At 38.4% G+C, this 19813-nt stretch overlaps 1 pseudogene; it reads right to left on the bottom strand.

Moving 5' to 3' along the window:
• Nucleotides 1–12456: 12456 nt before the first annotated feature.
• On the bottom strand, nt 12457–12573 carry LOC126210978 (5S ribosomal RNA; annotated as a pseudogene).
• Between the last annotated feature and the right edge of the window lie 7240 nt (nt 12574–19813).

Raw genomic sequence — 19813 nt, 5'->3', positions numbered from 1 at the left:
CTGGATGACTTCTTTGATGCTCAGATTTGTGTACCTGCCACTAGTTTTAAATCATCAATATAATTAGTCTTACAAGGAATGGATCATATGAATAATCAATAGTCCAACTTGCGCTGGATGCTAGGTGCTTTGTGAAACAAGGTTTTTTTCCCTCAAGAATACATATTTGCCCCCTGCCCCTCCCCTGCAGAATTGCTGCCCAGGTCAGATACTTCGGTTTCCCCCCTCCACCCCCCCCCACCCCCTCCCCTCCCTACCCCATCACCGTAGATTCAGGCTTGCATGCGTGAATCTGGCGGCGTGGGCATGTCAGTAAAATTTTTCCCAGTAGCATCTACCTGCTTGCTGCGACTGCTTATGCATCCAAAAGCAACATTTCTGTAGCCAGAAGTGGGAGAAGGTACTACTCATATGCAACTCAACTGTGCATGTGCATGAGCCCGCTCGTAACTGCTAAACAGTTGTGATGTCACACTCATATGAGGCAATTTGTTGTTATGCAGCATTGCATAGTCTTCCTAATGCCTTTGACACATTTTGTTATTGGCAGATGGTTGTATGAGCACTGTGTTTTGTTGTTGTATATGGTGCATTTCCTTTTTCTGTTTTTTCTCTGATTCATGTTTTATTGCTACAGTATTATTCTGCAGTAGCAGGATACAGTAATATCCTTTGTTAGAGTACTGGTTCTTACCAGACAAAATTATAAAAATTTAATTTAAAATTAAAACAATGAAAAATTCCAGGAATTCTAAAAAATTTTCAGCTTTTTCGTGGTTTTCTCCTGGATGAAAAAATTCCCAGGTTTTTCCTGGATCTCCTGGGGCGTATACACTGGTTAATAAATAATAATTATTCGACAGTCGCATATGAGATTTATTTTTGATGTTCTCCACTGCTGCAGCTTGAGCATCAGGTGACTGGGTTTGTCATTTTCTTTACCATTGTACACTGAAGTTGAAACAAATCCGAGTCTGAGTAAACTTGTCTGGATTTATTCCATTTCTCGACTTTCTCTTTTTTCTTTTGTCTTGATTTCCCCAGACTTGTGTTTAGATTTTACAATGATAATATCACTTAAATCAAGCTTGCACTCTCTGAGACAAAATCCACAACTATCGGCAGTTTATAAAACAAACCAGTGTCAGTGTTGCTAACTCGAAGGACTCGAGACGAAGTGGATGCACACTACGGTCAGCTCTTGGACTTACTATGTGCGAAAGCGTAGGTCTTACCTCCAGTAGTTTCCCCACTGTGGGTGCAGCTGACAAGTAACAGGTGAGCATGAGAACGGTCATCTTTAGGAACAGACGGGGAAACCCAGAGAGGGAATAGTTGCAGTAATTCTTTACTTCATCATTGGTAGATGCTACCTCCCATTGATGAGAAGAGAATTAAGGAACAGGAATGGGAATAACCAACTGGTTTTATATTCTTATTAACCAGTTTTTCACTTGTTTATTTGACTCAGTTATATTCGCTTAAAAAAAACTACTGGTAATCGATAAACGGGGAAAGAAAACAGGCAAAAATTCAGCTCGCAGTATCAATGGTGATAAAAATTGCAGTTTCTAATTAAAAAGTTTTAACTGGTGATATTTCCATTTGTTTCAAATACAGGATTATTAAACACAAATTAATGCAAGCAGTGCTCATTTAATGACAATCTCGAGTAACAGTCATGTGACACAAGGAGTGGTACAGGATTATGGAGCTAATAGTGTTGTGCCACGTGGCATCCATGTACTTAGACTAGCCTATTAGATGGTGCTTGGTGCATGCATTCTTTTACTCATTTGTAGAACAGCCAGTTTAAAAGTGAATTGCCATGTGCAAACTTATGTTGGTGGAGGTGTATCAATAATATTGATGACGTCAAAACACAGACCTCAATTATGAGTTGATGACTGACTAATGTTGCAACTTTGGACATGTTCCAAAACCTAATATGATACAAAATTTATTTTGCAATGGCTGTCTGAGTGGTATTTTTCAACTGACTGACCTGGGAGCTCCAACCCCTTGAGAGACTTTGGCCCACCATGAGACTTGGGCTCTGGGGATTTTGCCTCCTTATCCCCACTCCTCCCATCCCTTCATCAGGCCTGACTGGTATCAGATAGAGGAGATTGAAGATATATATTTTATATCTATTTAAAAATCCACAGTTCAAATTATTTGAGTTATCTTAAGCAATTAAGCTGGTTTCTATGCGTTATAAGACAAGATGATACAAAAGTTATCTCTTATTCTGGTATCTGCACTTTTGTCATGACAGAAAACTTCAGATTATTATTAGACCTCACTTACTAATGCACAAAATAAAGCTGTAAGTCTATTGGCGAATAATAAAACTTTGAAATAGCGAGATTAAAACTGTGCAGATTGTATGTATTACAAAAGTCACTTCCGTGGAATATGTCCCCCTCCCAGACAAGAAAATCTGTCTTCATAAGCCTCCCTGAATATATAGGTTGTACTAACCTTTCCAGTGGCTGCTGTTGTTCCTGCAGATTACCTTCAAATTCTCCTCTCTAAATCCAAATAGTAGTTCGGTGATGCTCATTATACGTACAGTCTCGTTAGTTACCGATCTGTCATCACGATAAAGAAGGGGAACGTGACGACTTCACGTCGGCTATATAATTCATTATAGCAATAAAGTAAAATAGAAAATTAATCACTATTGGTCACATGTTGTTCAGATTAACATCAAATGTTTCACTTCAGTATATCATTTACACATCTCTTCCCAGCCGTAAGCCAATTATTGATGTCATATGCTGAATGCAGCAACCACTGTTAAGGATTACAATGGGATGTCATTACTTGAGAGAGGAATAAAAAGTGACTAAAAGCCTATAGCATTAGTGGTCTGCCCAAAAAATAATTTATTTATTCCTTTTCTTTCACCAGTCACGACAGGACAATATGTGAACTGAGGACCATGCTATCGAGAGCATCCCGCAAGAAAATAAAGGACAGTACATTATGGGAGCCATATATATATATCTGACACAGGTGCCAAGCAGACATTTTTCAGATGAAGTCATTAGGCTAGTAAGAGGTCACAGAAGAATTCTTGTTTATGTGCCAGCATCAGCGAGTGAACTGAGCAATAGGTTTGGGAATCTAAGTACCCGAACATTTACTTTTACAACTACATCTATACTCCACAAGTCACATTACAGTGTGTGGTCAAGGGTATTTTGTGTACCAGTGTCACTTTGTCCTTTTCTTTTCTCCAGTAGCGAATGATCTGCCCGCAGAACGATTGTTGCTAAGGCTCTTTGTGGGGTCAAATCTCTCCAGTTTTGTCTTCATGATCTTTTCATGACTTATACTAGGAAAAAGATATATTGGCTGACTCTTCTAGGAATGTAAGCCTGTGTCATTCTTGTGTTTAAATAATCTTTTGGTTAGAGATGTGGTACACCAACAGGTAGACCACACCGTCATGCAGAATGCCTCACTTGCTGCATCTGGCACTGGAGTTGGCTGAGCATCTCTGTGACGCTTTCGCTTTCACTAAATGAACCGTAACAAAACATGCTGTTTTCTCTGGATTTCCTGTATTTCCTGCATCAATTCTATCTGGTATGAAACCCAGACTGACAAGCAATATTCAAGTATTGGTTGAACAAGTGTTTTGTTAATCGACTACATTCTCTGAGAATTCTTCAAATAAATCTCAGTCTGGCTTCTGCCTCAGTTGTGATTAATTTTATGTGGTTGCTCCACTTGGCTGTGTGTGACCTAATGTGCAAAAAGACCACTCCCAAAAATATTGTGATATTGCATGATGGAAAAATGTCACTGATCCTAGGACAGCTGCAAACCACTTCAGTTCATATAATGAAACTGTTACTGGAAAAATAGTGTTGGAAAAAAGTTGGTAATCCAACCATACAACAATGAAATAACTAGCACCTATTGAAATAAATAATTATTCATTTTTCTCAGTCCAATTGGCCCAAATGAACTCCTAAATGTCATTAATTCACTGTAGAGTAATTATTTAGCTGGTATTGATGATATTCCAGATTATACTACACTCCTGGAAATGGAAAAAAGAACACATTGACACCGGTGTGTCAGACCCACCATACTTGCTCCAGACACTGCGAGAGGGCTGTACAAGCAATGATCACACGCACGGCACAGCGGACACACCAGGAACCGCGGTTTTGGCCGTCGAATGGCGCTAGCTGCGCAGCATTTGTGCACCGCCGCCGTCAGTGTCAGCCAGTTTGCCGTGGCATACGGAGCTCCATCGCAGTCTTTAACATTGTTAGCATGCCGCGACAACGTGGACGTGAACCGTATGTGCAGTTGACGGACTTTGAGCGAGGGCGTATAGTGGGCATGCGGGAGGCCGGGTGGACGTACCGCCGAATTGCTCAACACGTGGGGCGTGAGGTCTCCACAGTACATCGATGTTGTCGCCAGTGGTCGGCGGAAGGTGCACGTGCCCGTCGACCTGGGACCGGACCGCAGCGACGCACGGATGCACGCCAAGACCGTAGGATCCTACGCAGTGCCGTAGGGGACTGCACCGCCATTTCCCAGCAAATTAGGGACACTGTTGCTCCTGGGGTATCGGCGAGGACCATTCGCAACCGTCTCCATGAAGCTGGGCTACGGTCCCGCACACCGTTAGGCCATCTTCCGCTCACGCCCCAACATCGTGCAGCCCGCCTCCAGTAGTGTCACGACAGGCGTGAATGGAGGGACGAATGGAGACGTGTCGTCTTCAGCGATGAGAGTCGCTTCTGCCTTGGTGCCAATGATGGTCGTATGCGTGTTTGGCGCCGTGCAGGTGAGCGCCACAATCAGGACTGCATACGACTGAGGCACACAGGGCCAACACCCGGCATCATGGTGTGGGGAGCGATCTCCTACACTGGCCGTACACCACTGGTGATCGTCGAGGGGACACTGAATAGTGCACGGTACATCCAAACCGTCATCGAACCCATTGTTCTACCATTCCTAGACCGGCAAGGGAACTTGCTGTTCCAACAGGACAATGCAAGTCTGCATGTATCCCGTGCCACCCAACGTGCTCTAGAAGGTGTAAGTCAACTACCCTGGCCAGCAAGATCTCCGGATCTGTCCCCCATTGAGCATGTTTGGGACTGGATGAAGCGTCGTCTCACGCGGTCTGCACGTCCAGCACGAACGCTGGTCCAACTGAGGCGCCAGGTGGAAATGGCATGGCAAGCCGTTCCACAGGACTACATCCAGCATCTCTACGATCGTCTCCATGGGAGAATAGCAGCCTGCATTGCTGCGAAAGGTGGATATACACTGTACTAGTGCCGACATTGTGCATGCTCTGTTGCCTGTGTCTATGTGCCTGTGGTTCTGTCAGTGTGATCATGTGATGTATCTGACCCCAGGAATGTGTCAATAAAGTTTCCCCTTCCTGGGACAATGAATTCATGGTGTTCTTATTTCAATTTCCAGGAGTGTATAATAATAGCAGCAAGAGATATGTTGTTGTTGTGGTCTTCAGTCCTGAGACTGGTTTGATGCAGCTCTCCATGCTACTCTATCCTGTGCAAGCTGCTCCATCTCCCAGTACCTACTGCAGCCTACATCCTTCTGTATCTGCTTTGTGTATTCATCTCTTGGTCTCCCTTTTCATTTTTACCCTCCACGCTGCCCTCCAATACTAAATTGGTGACCCCTCGATGTCTCAGAACATGTCCTACCAACCGATCTCTTCTAGTCAAATTGTGCCACAAGCTCCTCTTCTCCCCAATTCTATTCAATACCTCCTCATTAGTTATGTGATCTACCCATCTAATCTTCAGCATTCTTCTGTAGCGCCACATATCGAAAGCTTCTATTCTCTTCTTGTCTAAACTATTTATCGTCCACATTTCACTTCCATACATGGCTACACTCCATACAAATACTTTCAGAAACGACTTCCTGATATTTAAATCTATACTCGATGTTAACAAATTTTTCTTCTTCAGAAACACTATCCTTGCCATTGCCAGTCTACATTTTATATCCTCTCTACTTCGACTGTCATCAGTTATTTTGCTCCCCAAATAGCAAAACTCCTTTACTACTTTAAGTGTCTCATTTCCTAATCTAACTCCCTCAGCATCACCCGACTTAATTCTACTACATTCCATTATCCTTGTTTTGCTTATGTTGATGTTCATCTTATACCCTCCTTTCAAAACACTACCCATTCCGTCAACTGCTCTTCTAAGTCCATTGCTGTCTCTGAAAGAATTACAATGTCATCGGTGATCCTCAAAGTTTTTATTTCTTCTCCGTGGGTTTTAATACCTACTCCAATTTTTTCTTTTGTTTCCTTCACTGCTTGCTCAATATACAGATTGAATAACATCGGGGAGAGGCTACAACCCTGTCTCACTCCCTTCCCAACCACTGCTTCCCTTTCATACCCCTTGATGCTTATAACTGCCATCTACTTTCTCTACAAATTGTAAATAGCCTTTCGCTCCCTGCATTTTACCCCTGCCACCTTCAGAATTTGAAACTAGAGTATTCCAATCAACATTGTCAAAAGCTTTCTCTAAGTCCACAAATGCTAGAAATGTAGTTTTGCCTTTTCTTAATCTTTCTTCTAAGATAAGTCCTAGGGTCAGTATTGCCTCACGTATTCCAACATTTCTATGGAATCCAAACTGTTCTTCCCCGAGGTCGGCTTCTATCAGTTTTTCCATTCGTCTGTAAAGAATTTGCGTTAGTATTTTGCAGCTGTGACTTATTAAACTGATAGTTCGGTAATTTTCACATCTGTCAACACTTGCTTTCTTTGGAATTGGAATTATTACATTCTTCTTGAAGTCTGAGGGTATTTCACCGGTATCATACATCCTGCTCACCAGATGGTAGAGTTTTGTCAGGACTGGCTCTCCCAAGGCTGTCAGCAGTTCTAATGGAATGTTGTCTACTCCAGGGGCTTTCTTTCGGCTCAGGTCTTTCAGTGCTCTGTCAAACTCTTCACGCAGTATCATATCTCCCATTTCATCTTCATCTACATCCTCGTCCATTTCCATAATATTGTCTTCAAGTACTTCGCCCTTGTATAGACCCTCTATATACTCCTTCCACCTTTCTGCTTTCCCTTCTTTGCTTAGAACTGGGTTTCCATCAAAGCTCTTGATATTCATGCAAGTGGTTCTCCTTTCTCCAAAGGTCTCTTTAATTTTCCTGTAGGCAGAATCTATCTTACCCCCCAGTGAGATAAGCCTCTACATCCTTACATTTGTTCTCTAGCCATCCCTGCTTAGCCATTTTGCACTTCCTGTCGATCTCATTTTTGAGACGTTTGTATTCCTTTTTGCCTACTTCATTTACTGCATTTTTATATTTTCTCCTTTTATCAATTAAATTTAATATTTCTTCTGTTACCCAAGGGTTTCTACTAGCCCTTGTGTTTTTACCTATTTGATCCTCTGTTGCCTTCTCTATTTCATCCCTCAAAGCTACCCATTCTTCTTCTACTGTATTTCTTTCTCCCATTCCTGTCAATTGTTCCCTTATGCTCTTCCTGAAATCCTGTACAACCTCTGGTTCTTTCAGTTTATCCAGGTCCCATCTCCTCAAATTCCCACAGAGCTAGTTGGCATATGAACTTGTACTACTGTAGTAGGTGTGGGCTTCATGTCTATCTTGGCCACAATAATGCGTTCACTATGCTGTTTCTAGTAGCTTACCTGTACTCCTATTTTTTTATTCATTATTAAACCTACTCCTGCATTACCCCTATTTGATTTTGTATTTATAACCCTGTAATCACCTGACCAAAAGTCTTGTTCCTCCTGCCACCGAACTTCACTAATTCCCACTATATTTAACTTTAACTTATCCATTTCCATTTTTAAATTTTCTAACCTACCTGTCTGATTAAGGGATCTGACATTCCACGCTCTGATCTGTAGAACGCCAGTTTTCTTTCTCCTGATAACGATGTCCTCTTGAGTAGTCCCCGCCCGGAGATCCGAATGGGGGACTATATTACCTCTGGAATATTTTACCCAAGAGGACACCATCATCATTTAATCATACAGTAAAGCTGCATGCCCTCAGGAGAAATTACGGCTGTAGTTTCCCCTTGCTTTCAGCTGTTCGCAGTACCAGCACAGCAAGGCCATTTTGGTTAGTGTTACAAGGCCAGATCAGCCAATCATCCAGGCTGTTGCCCCTGCAATTACTGAAAAGGCTGCTGCCCCTCTTCAGGAACCACACGTTTGTCTGGCCTCTCAACAGATACCCCTCCATTGTGGTTGCACCTACGGTACGGCTATCTGTATCGTTGAGGCACGCAAGCCTCCCCACCAACTGCAAGCTCCATGGTTCATATGGGGGGGGGGGGGGGGGGGGGGGGGAGCAAGAGATATACTCACTCCTTTATTAGACATATGCAATTCATCCTTATCAAGGAGTGTCTTTGTACACAGCTGAAAATGGCAAAAGTAATACCCCTGAATAAAAAAGGTGATCAGCAATCTATGGATAACAATAGGTATGTGTCACTACTGTCAGAGTTTTTGAAAATTATTGAAAAAGTGTTTCTTTCACAACTAACTACAATTTTCAGCAAGAATAAAATTATTTCTGGGTCCCAACATGGCTTCAGACCACAGCAGTCAATTGGAACAGCCACTTTCAACCTGATAAACCATGTCTTAAATGTAGTGGACAACAACAGAAAGATCTCAGGTTTATTCTTGGACCTAATGAAAGTTTTTGATGTGACTGATCATTCTGTGCTCCTGGGAAAGCTTGAACGGTACGGTGTAACAGGTGTTCCAAATTTGTGTATTAAATCATACTTGAAATATCAATCTCAAGTAACTGAAATTAAGTACTAATCAAACAATGGAAAATCCAGGATGGAATGTAACAATATCAGAGAAGGAAAGTTACTACTCACCATATAACGGAGATGCTGAGTTGCAATAGGCACAATAAAAAGATTCACACAATTGTGAGATTGTGTGAATCTTTTTATTGTGCCCATCGTGACTCAGCATCTCTGCTATATGGTGTGTTGTAGCAACTTTCCTTCTCTGGTATTGAAATTAAGTACTGGTACTTAGAAGGAAATGAACTCCAGGTATACATTTCAGAACTATGTAGATTAAGTCATGGTGTTCTACAGGGCTGTATTCGAGGCCCATTTCTCTTTTCGGTGTACATTAATGATTGCCTACCACACATTCAGAACCAGTAATTTTTGCATCTGACCTCAGTCTGTTGACTGAAGGAAATAAGAAAATCTTACTGCATCTGCAAAAGATATTATGAAAGAAGTGTCTGAATGGTTTACCAGAAACAGGCTAATAGTTAATCCCTGAAAACAATACTCATGAATTTCCATACAAGTCAAAATAAAGGATGATCTTAAATGGAGTTCTCGTATCACATCCCTAAATTCAAAAGTACCAAAAATGAGTTAGGTAGGAAGAATTCTTTGCTACAAAACTAGTACAGAAACAGTTAGAGTAGTATACATTGCTTGTGTACATTCAGTACTGAAGTACAGTATCATTTCCTGGAGAAATGTTTACTAGGCCAAAACAGTTTTCAGGAAACAAAAACCACTTATAAGAATAATGAAACAAGAAAACAGCAGAAAACCATGCAAACCTTTCTATAAACTTCTAAAGATCTTACTCCTTCCCTGCATTTACATACTGGAAGTAGTATACTGAGAAAAGAAAACCTTTTTCCTCAAAACAAAAGCATATATGATTACAGTACCAGGTCAGAGAGAGACACCACATTATGCCAAACAAGTGTATATTGTGCAGAAACAAAACTATAAAACAGATCAGCAAGACAAATAAGTCTTTTCCGGAACTACAAAACTTTAAAAATTCTCTGCCAGCCTACATACTGCAAAACTCCTACTATACATTCTCACTGTATGTTATGCAAGGAAAAAATGTAATTCATACCTTTAATTATAGCAATAAATTACAAATATACAATATTTAATCAAATTTGTAATTATTAACTGTACAGATTCAATCTTTGTAAAAATTTAAATTTATTTAAATTATATTTGACAGTTGTAAAACCAACAGCTGTCCAATATTTTTTGTACAATATACATACTGAAAAAGAGATTTATACAGACAAATAAATAAATAAAGAATTACAAACTGTGTGGGAAAGCGTCTTGTCACTGAATCAACCTCTTAACAACACATCTTGCTATCAGAGCTAACTATTTCAGTGTTGTCTATAACATTTATACCTCTAACACTGGCACCTGGTGAAGTAGTATAGCATCTGTGATTTAGAATTCACCTTACTTATTTAATTACTAATTTATAATTATATTATTTGAAGAAATAAATAGTTAAATTAAGTGTGAGTATATCTAATTAGCAGGTATTCAAAAATTTTTATGGTAATTTTAGTATTATATTATTCTTGGGTCTCTCTATAAATCCAGTATTTACCAGATAGGTATTGTACATAAAATGCAAGTTGTTTTATTATTATTTCTGTACACAGCAATATTTAATGTTTTAGACTTTATGTATGGTAAAATTTTTATTATTATTACATAATGAATGTACACATAATATAATCTGAAACATATTCTCAACAAATCATTCTCATCACAAACTGACTTGTACCAGATCTTATAATACCCATGCACAGAACAGGTGAAGAAGATTAATAAATAAAACAAATAAAATCATTTGGAAGTTCTTGACAGATGTTTGAAAAGTAGCAATGTTCATAGTAAGTAGGACTGCATTATTACAAATGTAGATAACTGTTGCCCTTTGAGAAAATAGCTGTTGCCCTTTCGAAAACTACTATGAGATCAAGTGGGTATTAAGCTAGCAGTGCAAGATAAACACCATAACTGAGGAAATAACAACTTTTTTCAAAGTAGTGGATTTCCCGTAATTTCGCTATGTTGCATATACCTAAAGTAACCACATACAGTATAATAATATTTAATTATTGGTGCATTTTATAATGGTTACTTCTCTTTGTTAAATCATAATTTGATTAATTTCACATACCTGAATGCCCTTGGTAATGACTGGATCTACAGAACACATTGAATCAAGACATTAAATTTCATTTAAAAAAGTCACAGTTGTCAGTATATTGTCATGACTTACCTCTATGACAAGTCTTTCAGTTTGCAGAAATTGTACCAGTTGGACCCGATTGGCATTGTAAGTAAGAATAGCATGTGCATCATTAACGTCAATGTTTTCAGATATATCAATGCTTCTTGTCTTTACAAGAGTAAAATTTGGAATTCCATACTTCAGGAAGATTCTGTTAAAGCTACAAAAATAATTGAACACTGAATATATAATGCACAATAACTGCACTACTAATAGATAAAATAATAATTTCATAGTTTCAAAGCTGTATTTAGTATGTCGTGCACTTAATCTCAGAATCAAACATGACATTTCTTCCCCATATGGGAATGGTATAAAAATAGATTAAAGAAATTAGGAGATGTTAAAAAAAAATAACTGCACATGTAAACTCAAATGTTATGCATAAATATAAATATGAGGAGGCTTAAGAGTGTCAGAAAAATATATCTTTTATAGCTGGATTCATCCTGATAACATATTAGTTTTCATTAGCAATGACTGGAATGTTCCAAGAGTTCAATCATTGTTTTCTTACACACATTTTAATCACTATTCAACGTTTTGAGCACCTGTAAACTTCTTCTCTGCCTAGATCATGTAAAGGAGTAAGTAGGACTAAGTATGCTATCTAGTCAAGAGTATTTGGAAACTCCTGTCCAAAGCAGAACTGAACACTAGAGGTCCTGAGAGGTGGACCTGCCAGTATAAAAGGGGGTGGAGAGCATTATGTTGTAAATAAAGAGGCATTTTTCCTCTCCTATCAGAAACATTGTATTACATACAGTTATGAGTATACCACTTTTTCCCAAAACTTGACCACCTACAGTGCACACTGAATATTAACTTGATCAGTATAGCCCAATCTTGTCAATTTAACCTTTGATATTCCAAGACCAGGTCTCAGCCAATTCTGGGACTTCCAAGTCACCCATTCCTCATCACAGCCAGGACGTAAAGTTTCAGAAACCCTTTCCTGTCAGAGGGAAAGTAGCTTGTAGCCCTCCCAAGTTGCAACCTAGCTTTTCTAGCAGTGGTTCTAAGTGCCATCAATGTTCTAAGGAAACCCCTTGACTTCAGTCATCATGGGTGTAGTTCTTACACATACAGAGCGTGGCACTCCGTCTTCAGGCCACAAGTGGCCCATTGGGACCATCCGACCGCCGTGTCATCCTCAGTTGAGGATGCGGATAGGAGGGGCTTGTGGTCAGCATGCTGCTCTCCCGGTCGTTATGATGGTTTTCTTTGACCGGAGCTGCTACTGTTCAGTCGAGTAGCTCCTCAATTGGCATCACGAGGCTGAGGACACCCCGAAAAATGGCAACAGCGCATGGCGGCTGGATGGTCACCCATCCAAGTACCAGCCATGCCCGACAGCGCTTAACTTCGGTGATCTCACGGGAACCGGTGTATCCACTGCGGCAAGGCCGTTGCCCATACAGAGCATGGCTTCTCCATTATTTTTCTTTCAGCATTCACAGTTATTTCCCTTCAAACAGGAGATGGTACTAGTTCTGCAAGCTAGTAAAGCCATTTGACTGGAGTGTATTTCGAGCAACCTGGTATGATTCTGCAGGTATCATTGAGAGCTATGTACCCTTTTGCTGTATGTTGAATTATATCAAACAGGACATGCATACTCTGCCATGGTGGAAACTTTTGACTAGCAGTTCATGCAGTGCTTCTTGAAAGTAAGTGATCTACCAAGGGACATTCATAGATATTTTGGGCTCTCATAATGTTCCAGTTTGACATGTGACCACACCGTCTTTAATTTGTGACTAGTTTCCCTGTTTCTAAAATTAATGGTGCACACTTATGTCTTTGAGGGATTTGGGTTAAGTTGGTTAGTGTTTTAACATCTTGAATGTTGTTTAAGGGCATTTGCGAGAGTGTCCTCTACTGATTCAAAATCTATGGTCTGGGTGGCTAGACAAAAGTCATTGTTGTACATGAAGCTCCTGCTATTAGCTGCTGTGGGTTGGTAATCTGTGTATATATTGAACCTAATTAGAAGCAGCACACTGTTTCTCTGTAATTTAATCAGCTATTCTGTTGTTGGAAGACAGCAAAGAACCTGTGATTATGGAAAAGAGTTGTGATGAGCCTAGTTAGGCTAAAATCCATGGTCAGGTTGTACTCCTTGACTAGTAGTAGCTGGTGACTGGCAATGTCTCATGCTGCTGATAATATAACAAATACCACTCCTGTCACCTTACAGGCTTCAAACCCACCTTCTATAAACTGTGTGAGATTTAGTAACTGTCCAGTACAGCCTTTGCCAGGTTGAAATCCAGATTGACAAAATGTAAGTAAGGGGTCAACTACAGCTGACAGTCAATTTAAAATCAGTATTTCCACAAATTTGTGAAGGTGACACAGTACTGTGACTGGTCTAAAATTCTTTGGATTATTTGTTTCTTTTCCATGTTTCAGCAAATCTCTTCCACCATATCTTTGGGATTTGGCTTCTGCTGAAAAGATTAAATTTCTTTGTTGTTAAGCCAACATGTTTAATTTGCTCAATTTGAATACACCCAAGCAGCTGATTTTCCATATTTGGTCTGTCTGATAGCCTTCTCTAGTTCTTCCTTGCAGAATGATGTTGTGAGGTCACTACTCTCCTCTTGCTTTTCTTTTTGCAGTTTTTGTTTGTGTTCAATTGTGGGTTGTCTTCACATTCAATGGTAAATGATGTGCTGTTTAATTGGCAGTGATACTATGATGTGCAGTAGTCCTGTTATATCATTGCTTAGGTGTCTTAGAAGTATCCAAGCTTTATTCCTGCCTCTTTTCAAATCCAAGTTTTCTGTTGTTTTTATCTACTTCTCCATTTTTGTCTTCCTTATAGGGGAAATGAGCTTGTTTCTTGCTTTCAAAGTTGCTTCACTGAGGATTATTGTAAAAGAAATTACTGTATTCAGTGAGTAGGGTGGTTTGATCTGATGTGAGCTCGGAATATAAGATGTTCGATAGCCGTGAGGGAAGGAAGCAGTAACAGCAGAATGGGTCGGTCAGGAGAGCTAAGTGACTTTGAACGTGCACTAATCATTGGACGTCACCTAAGTAACAACCACCAGGAACATTTCAATCCTTTTACAGCTACCTAAGTTGACTGTTGGTGACAACACTGGGCTGTGGAAACGTGACGAAACAACCACAGCTAAACCAAGACTAGGTAGATCTCACAGACAAGGTCCATTGAGCTTTGTGGAGGGTGGTTGTAAAAATTGCATGATATCAGTTGAACCAGCACAATGAATGTACATAGGGAGTTAAGAGCAATGGGGTACAATGGCCAAGCAGCTCCTTGGAAGCTACACATTTCTTCATCTTATGCTAAGTGATGCAAAGAGCAATGTCACTAGACAGTGGATGACAGGAAGTGAGTGCTTTGAAGTGATTAATCATGCTGTCATGCTGTATCCAGTGGAAATCTGATGGAAGGGTTTGGATTTGTCAAATTCCTAGATATCATTTACTGCTCTCATGTGCAGTACCAACATAAAGTATGGAAGAGGTGGTGTTGTAATATAGGGGAGTTTTTCTTGGTTAGGATGTCATTTCCTTATTGAATTTTAGAAAACAATGAATGCAGGAGGATATGTGCACATTTTACAGCACTGTGTGCTGTGTATTGCAGAGGAACATTCAAAGATGATGACTTTTTCAATATGATAATGCACCCTCTCATAAAGCAGCATCAGGGAGGCAATGGTTTGTGGAGAATAACATTCCTGGCATTGGCTGGTCTGCCCGTAATCCTGACTAGAACACAATGAAAAACCTTTAGGATGAGGTAGAATGTCTACTTTGCTCCAGACCCCAGGGTCCATCATCATTGCCTTCAGTATTTGAAGAAAAATGTGCTGCCATTCCCCTACAGATATTCAGAAACACCATTGAAAGTGCCCCCAGCAGAGTTCAGTCAGTCATAATGGTGAAGGATGAACACACTCCATAGTAATGTCCACTAACAGATGTCTGAATATTATTGATCAGATAGTGTGTCATGGAGGTTTTGTTCCAGAAAGAAACAGAGGCATGTTGTTACATCAGTGAAATGTTATATGTGGATCTCAGCATGTTAAAATTATTTAGGATAGTATTATAAGCTTATATCTGTAACTGTTTCCCACATAGAACCTAAAAAACTCCTAAAAAGCTCCATGCTATTGCTTTTTGTGTATTACAATATTCAAAATTACCATAACTATTTGAGAAATTGGTGATGTTGAGACGTAACATTTAGGACCTTTCCCCCTTTTTTTTAACTTTGTTACCAGCACTTCCACACTCACATTAATTGATAGAAAAGCTACTATCACACCAACAGCAATCCTAACCATAGCCAAATATGGACAATATTAGTAATACTGTACTTTGGGAACTGTAATCATGAAATAAAGTTGTACAATGTTTTCCTTATGTCTCAAGTAGACACTGTAATTGGTAGGAATGTTTAAAACCATTCTGTTTGCTTAAAATTTATGTATTTCTACAACCATCTTTGGTGATAACATATTTAAAACAAAAGTAATTTTAAAGTAATAAAAATAAAAATGTCCGCCTTAATCAGTACTGGCGATATATAGTTTAAAACAAATGTAATTAAAAAAAACAATTAATGCAATCCAGTTAAAATACAAGTGTAACTATGAAATTAAAAAAACATATACTGTCTGCCAGACTGAGTGAAGATCATTTTAATAATATGAAATAAATTTTTGTTAAAGTTGGAATAACCAACTAAAACGTAATGTGTATTGTTAAAATTATGTACCTAGCTATTTTTATTCTTAATGAGAGTGCTTTATAATGAATTTCATATGTTATGCAAAGTAATGTTATTTTATGATTTATTCAGTGTTATTTAATTTACTATTATCTGCCAAATTCATTGTAATTCTTTAAATTTCTGTTTTTAACAATTACATCATTGTAGCAAAAACTACATAAGGCCATTAAGGAGCCACTGTTGTACACCTAGTTTTGCTTGAACTATTGGTGTGGCACCTGTGCTGATCAGTTATGTGTAATTGATTCTAAATGGCACACACCATGCCAACTTTGTGCAGCTGTACTCTGAAACAGACAAAACTGGAGCTCAAAACAAAGTGTGGCGTGAGGTAATCTGGGCATTAGAACTCGTTTGGTCAGTATTTGTATCTCCAGGACAATGATGAAATTATTGGTTGCTATAGCTACTGCAAGAAGATAAACTCTTCAAAGCTGACAACACAGGTTAAGTATTTGATGCTAGCTAAGAACAGCTCTCTTTTTATTTGGAAACTTCTCAATGTTCACAAAAAAATCTGTACTGTTTGAAGCTAACAACATCGAAGCTTTTTATTTACCCAAGAGACAGTTATCAAGCTACATAAAACATTTTTTGCAGTTACAGAGAAATAACACTTCAGATGTTTAAATACAGTTTATATTGGTTAGTACGCAAGTGCATGGTTTCATGTTAATACAGGGAAATGTACTTGTAAATTAACACCCAACATTTCAGCTCAGTTTACACTTATGCTATCTACAGATTTTATGTATACATTCTTACAAATTATACAGAGAGTAGCTATTTGTTTATTATTTAATTAAAAGGCTGTATGCATTACTATTTAAATATTCGTCAAAGTTTAGTCTTGAGCCAGGATCCTTTTACCTCTTGGAACCTTTTGATTTTCAGTTGCAACACATCATCTGGTAATTTGTTTATAAAAGGTATGCAGAAAGTTTCTCCTGTATTGCTTGCAAGCTACTCCAGGGATTATTCAAATAATTTTTGGTTTTGGTTCTATAGAGTGGACACTCAAACCTGTTTCATGTTCATCTCACTTGATCTCAGTGTCTAGAGTCTAATGAATGTATAGATTAGATTAGATTAGATTAGATTAATACAAGTTCCATGGATCATGAATACGATATTTCGTAATGATGTGGAACGAGTCGAATTTTCCAATACATGACATAATTAGGTTAATTTAACAACATACTTAAGTTAATATAACAACTTTATTTTTTGTGTTTTTTTGTTTTTCTTTATTTTTTTATTTTTATTTTTATTTTTTTAATATTTTTTTTCTTAATTTATATCTAAAAATTCCTCTATGGAGTAGAAGGAGTTGTCATTCAGAAATTCTTTTAATTTCTTCTTAAATACTTGTTGGTTATCTGTCAGACTTTTGATACTATTTGGTAAGTGACCAAAGACTTTAGTGCCAGTATAATTCACCCCTTTCTGTGCCAAAGTTAGATTTAATCTTGAATAGTGAAGATCATCCTTTCTCCTAGTATTGTAGTTATGCACACTGCTATTACTTTTGTATTGGGTTTGGTTGTTAATAACAAATTTCATAAGAGAGTATATATACTGAGAAGCTACTGTGAATATCCCTAGATCCTTAAATAAATGTCTGCAGGATGATCTTGGGTGGACTCCAGCTATTATTCTGATTACACGCTTTTGTGCAATAAATACTTTATTCCTCAGTGATGAATTACCCCAAAATATGATGCCATATGAAAGCAATGAGTGAAAATAGGCGTAGTAAGCTAATTTACTAAGATGTTTATCACCAAAATTTGCAATGACCCTTATTGCATAAGTAGCTGAACTCAAACGTTTCAGCAGATCATCAATGTGTTTATTCCAATTTAATCTCTCATCAATGGACACACCTAAAAATTTGGAATATTCTACCTTAGCTATATGCTTCTGATTAAGGTCTATATTTATTAATGGCGTCATACCATTCACTGTAAGGAACTGTATGTACTGTGTCTTATCAAAATTCAGTGAGAGTCCGTTTACAAGGAACCACTTAGTAATTTTCTGAAAGACAGTATTGACAATTTCATCAGTTAATTCTTGTTTGTCAGGTGTGATTACTATACTTGTATCATCAGCAAAGAGAACTAACTTTGCCTCTTCATGAATATAGAATGGCAAGTCATTAATATATAATAAGAACAACAAAGGACCCAAGACTGACCCTTGTGGAACCCCATTCTTGATAGTTCCCCAGTTTGAGGAATGTGCTGATCTTTGCATGTTATGAGAACTACTTATTTCAACTTTCTGCACTCTTCCAGTTAGGTACGAATTAAACCATTTGTGCACTGTCCCACTCATGCCACAATACTTGAGCTTGTCTAGCAGAATTTCATGATTTACACAATCAAAAGCCTTTGAGAGATCACAAAAAATCCCAATGGGTGGTGTTCGGTTATTCATATCATTCAAAATTTGACTGGTGAAAGCATATATGGCATTTTCTGTTGAAAAACCTTTCTGGAAACCAAACTGACATTTTGTTAGTACTTCATTTTTACAGATATGTGAAGCTACTCTTGAATACATTACTTTCTCAAAAATTTTGGATAAAGCTGTTAGAAGGGAGATTGGACGGTAATTGTTGACATCAGATCTATCCCCCCTTTTTATGCAAAGGTATAACAATAGCATATTTCAGTTTATCAGGGAAAATGCCCTGTTCCAGAGAGCTATTACACAGGTGGCTGAGAATCTTACTTATCTGTTGAGAACAAGTTTTAGTATTATGCTGGAAATGCCATCAATTCCATGTGAGTTTTTGCTTTTAAGCAAGTTTATTACTTTCCTAATTTCAGAGGGAGAAGTGGGTGAGATTTCAATTGTATCAAATTGCATAGGTATGGCCTCTTCCATTAACAGCCTAGCATCTTCTAATGAACACGTGGATCCTACTATATCCACAACATTTAGAAAATGATTATTAAAAATATTTTCAACTTCTGACTTTTTGTTTGTAAAGTTTTCATTCAATTTGATGGTAATACTGTCTTCCTCTGCTCTTGGTTGACCTGTTTCTCGTTTAATAATATTCCAGATTGTTTTAATTTTATTATCAGAGTTGCTGATTTCAGACATGATACACATACTCCTGGATTTTTTGATAACTTTTCTTAATATAACACAGTAGTTTTTATAATGTTTGATAGTTTCTGGGTCACTACTCTTTCTTGCTGTCAGATACATTTCCCTTTTGCGGTTACAAGATATTTTTATACCCTTAGTAAGCCATGGTTTGTTACAAAGTTTCTTACGAGTATATTTAACTATTTTCTTGGGGAAGCAGTTTTCAAATGCATTTACAAAAATGTCATGAAATAAATTATATTTTAAATTGGCATCAGGTTCACAGTACACCTCATCCCAGTCTAACTGCTGTAGGCTTTCCCTAAAATTTGCAATTGTTAAATCGTTGACTGAACGTACTACTTTGGAGGACTGTTTAGTATTGCTGAATGGAGCTATGTCATATATTGTAACTAGCTGTGCACCATGATCAGAAAGACCATTCTCAACAGGCTGAGCATTTATCTGGTTAAACTTATCTTGGTCTATAAAGAAGTTATCTATCAGTGAGCTGCTATCCTTTACCACCCGAGTAGGAAAATCAATAACGGGTGTCAAATTGAAAGAACCAAGTAATTCTTCAAGGTCATTTTTCCTACCAAGAGGGGGGGGGGGGGAGGGAGGGAGAAGAGTTAAAAGGGGGATATCACACTGGGAGGTGAAGTTGACAAACACTGCAAGGGCTGTGTCTTGTGGAGGAGCAGCATCAGTTGTAGTTGGTGAAGCTGTGGGAACAGACAGCTATACATCACCTGTTAATGACCGAGCTGGC

Source organism: Schistocerca nitens, chromosome 1, assembly GCF_023898315.1.
Source record: "Schistocerca nitens isolate TAMUIC-IGC-003100 chromosome 1, iqSchNite1.1, whole genome shotgun sequence".
Taxonomy (NCBI): domain Eukaryota; kingdom Metazoa; phylum Arthropoda; class Insecta; order Orthoptera; family Acrididae; genus Schistocerca; species Schistocerca nitens.
Note: the sequence above shows the minus strand (reverse complement) of the source record. Positions and strands in the feature narration are given on the sequence as shown.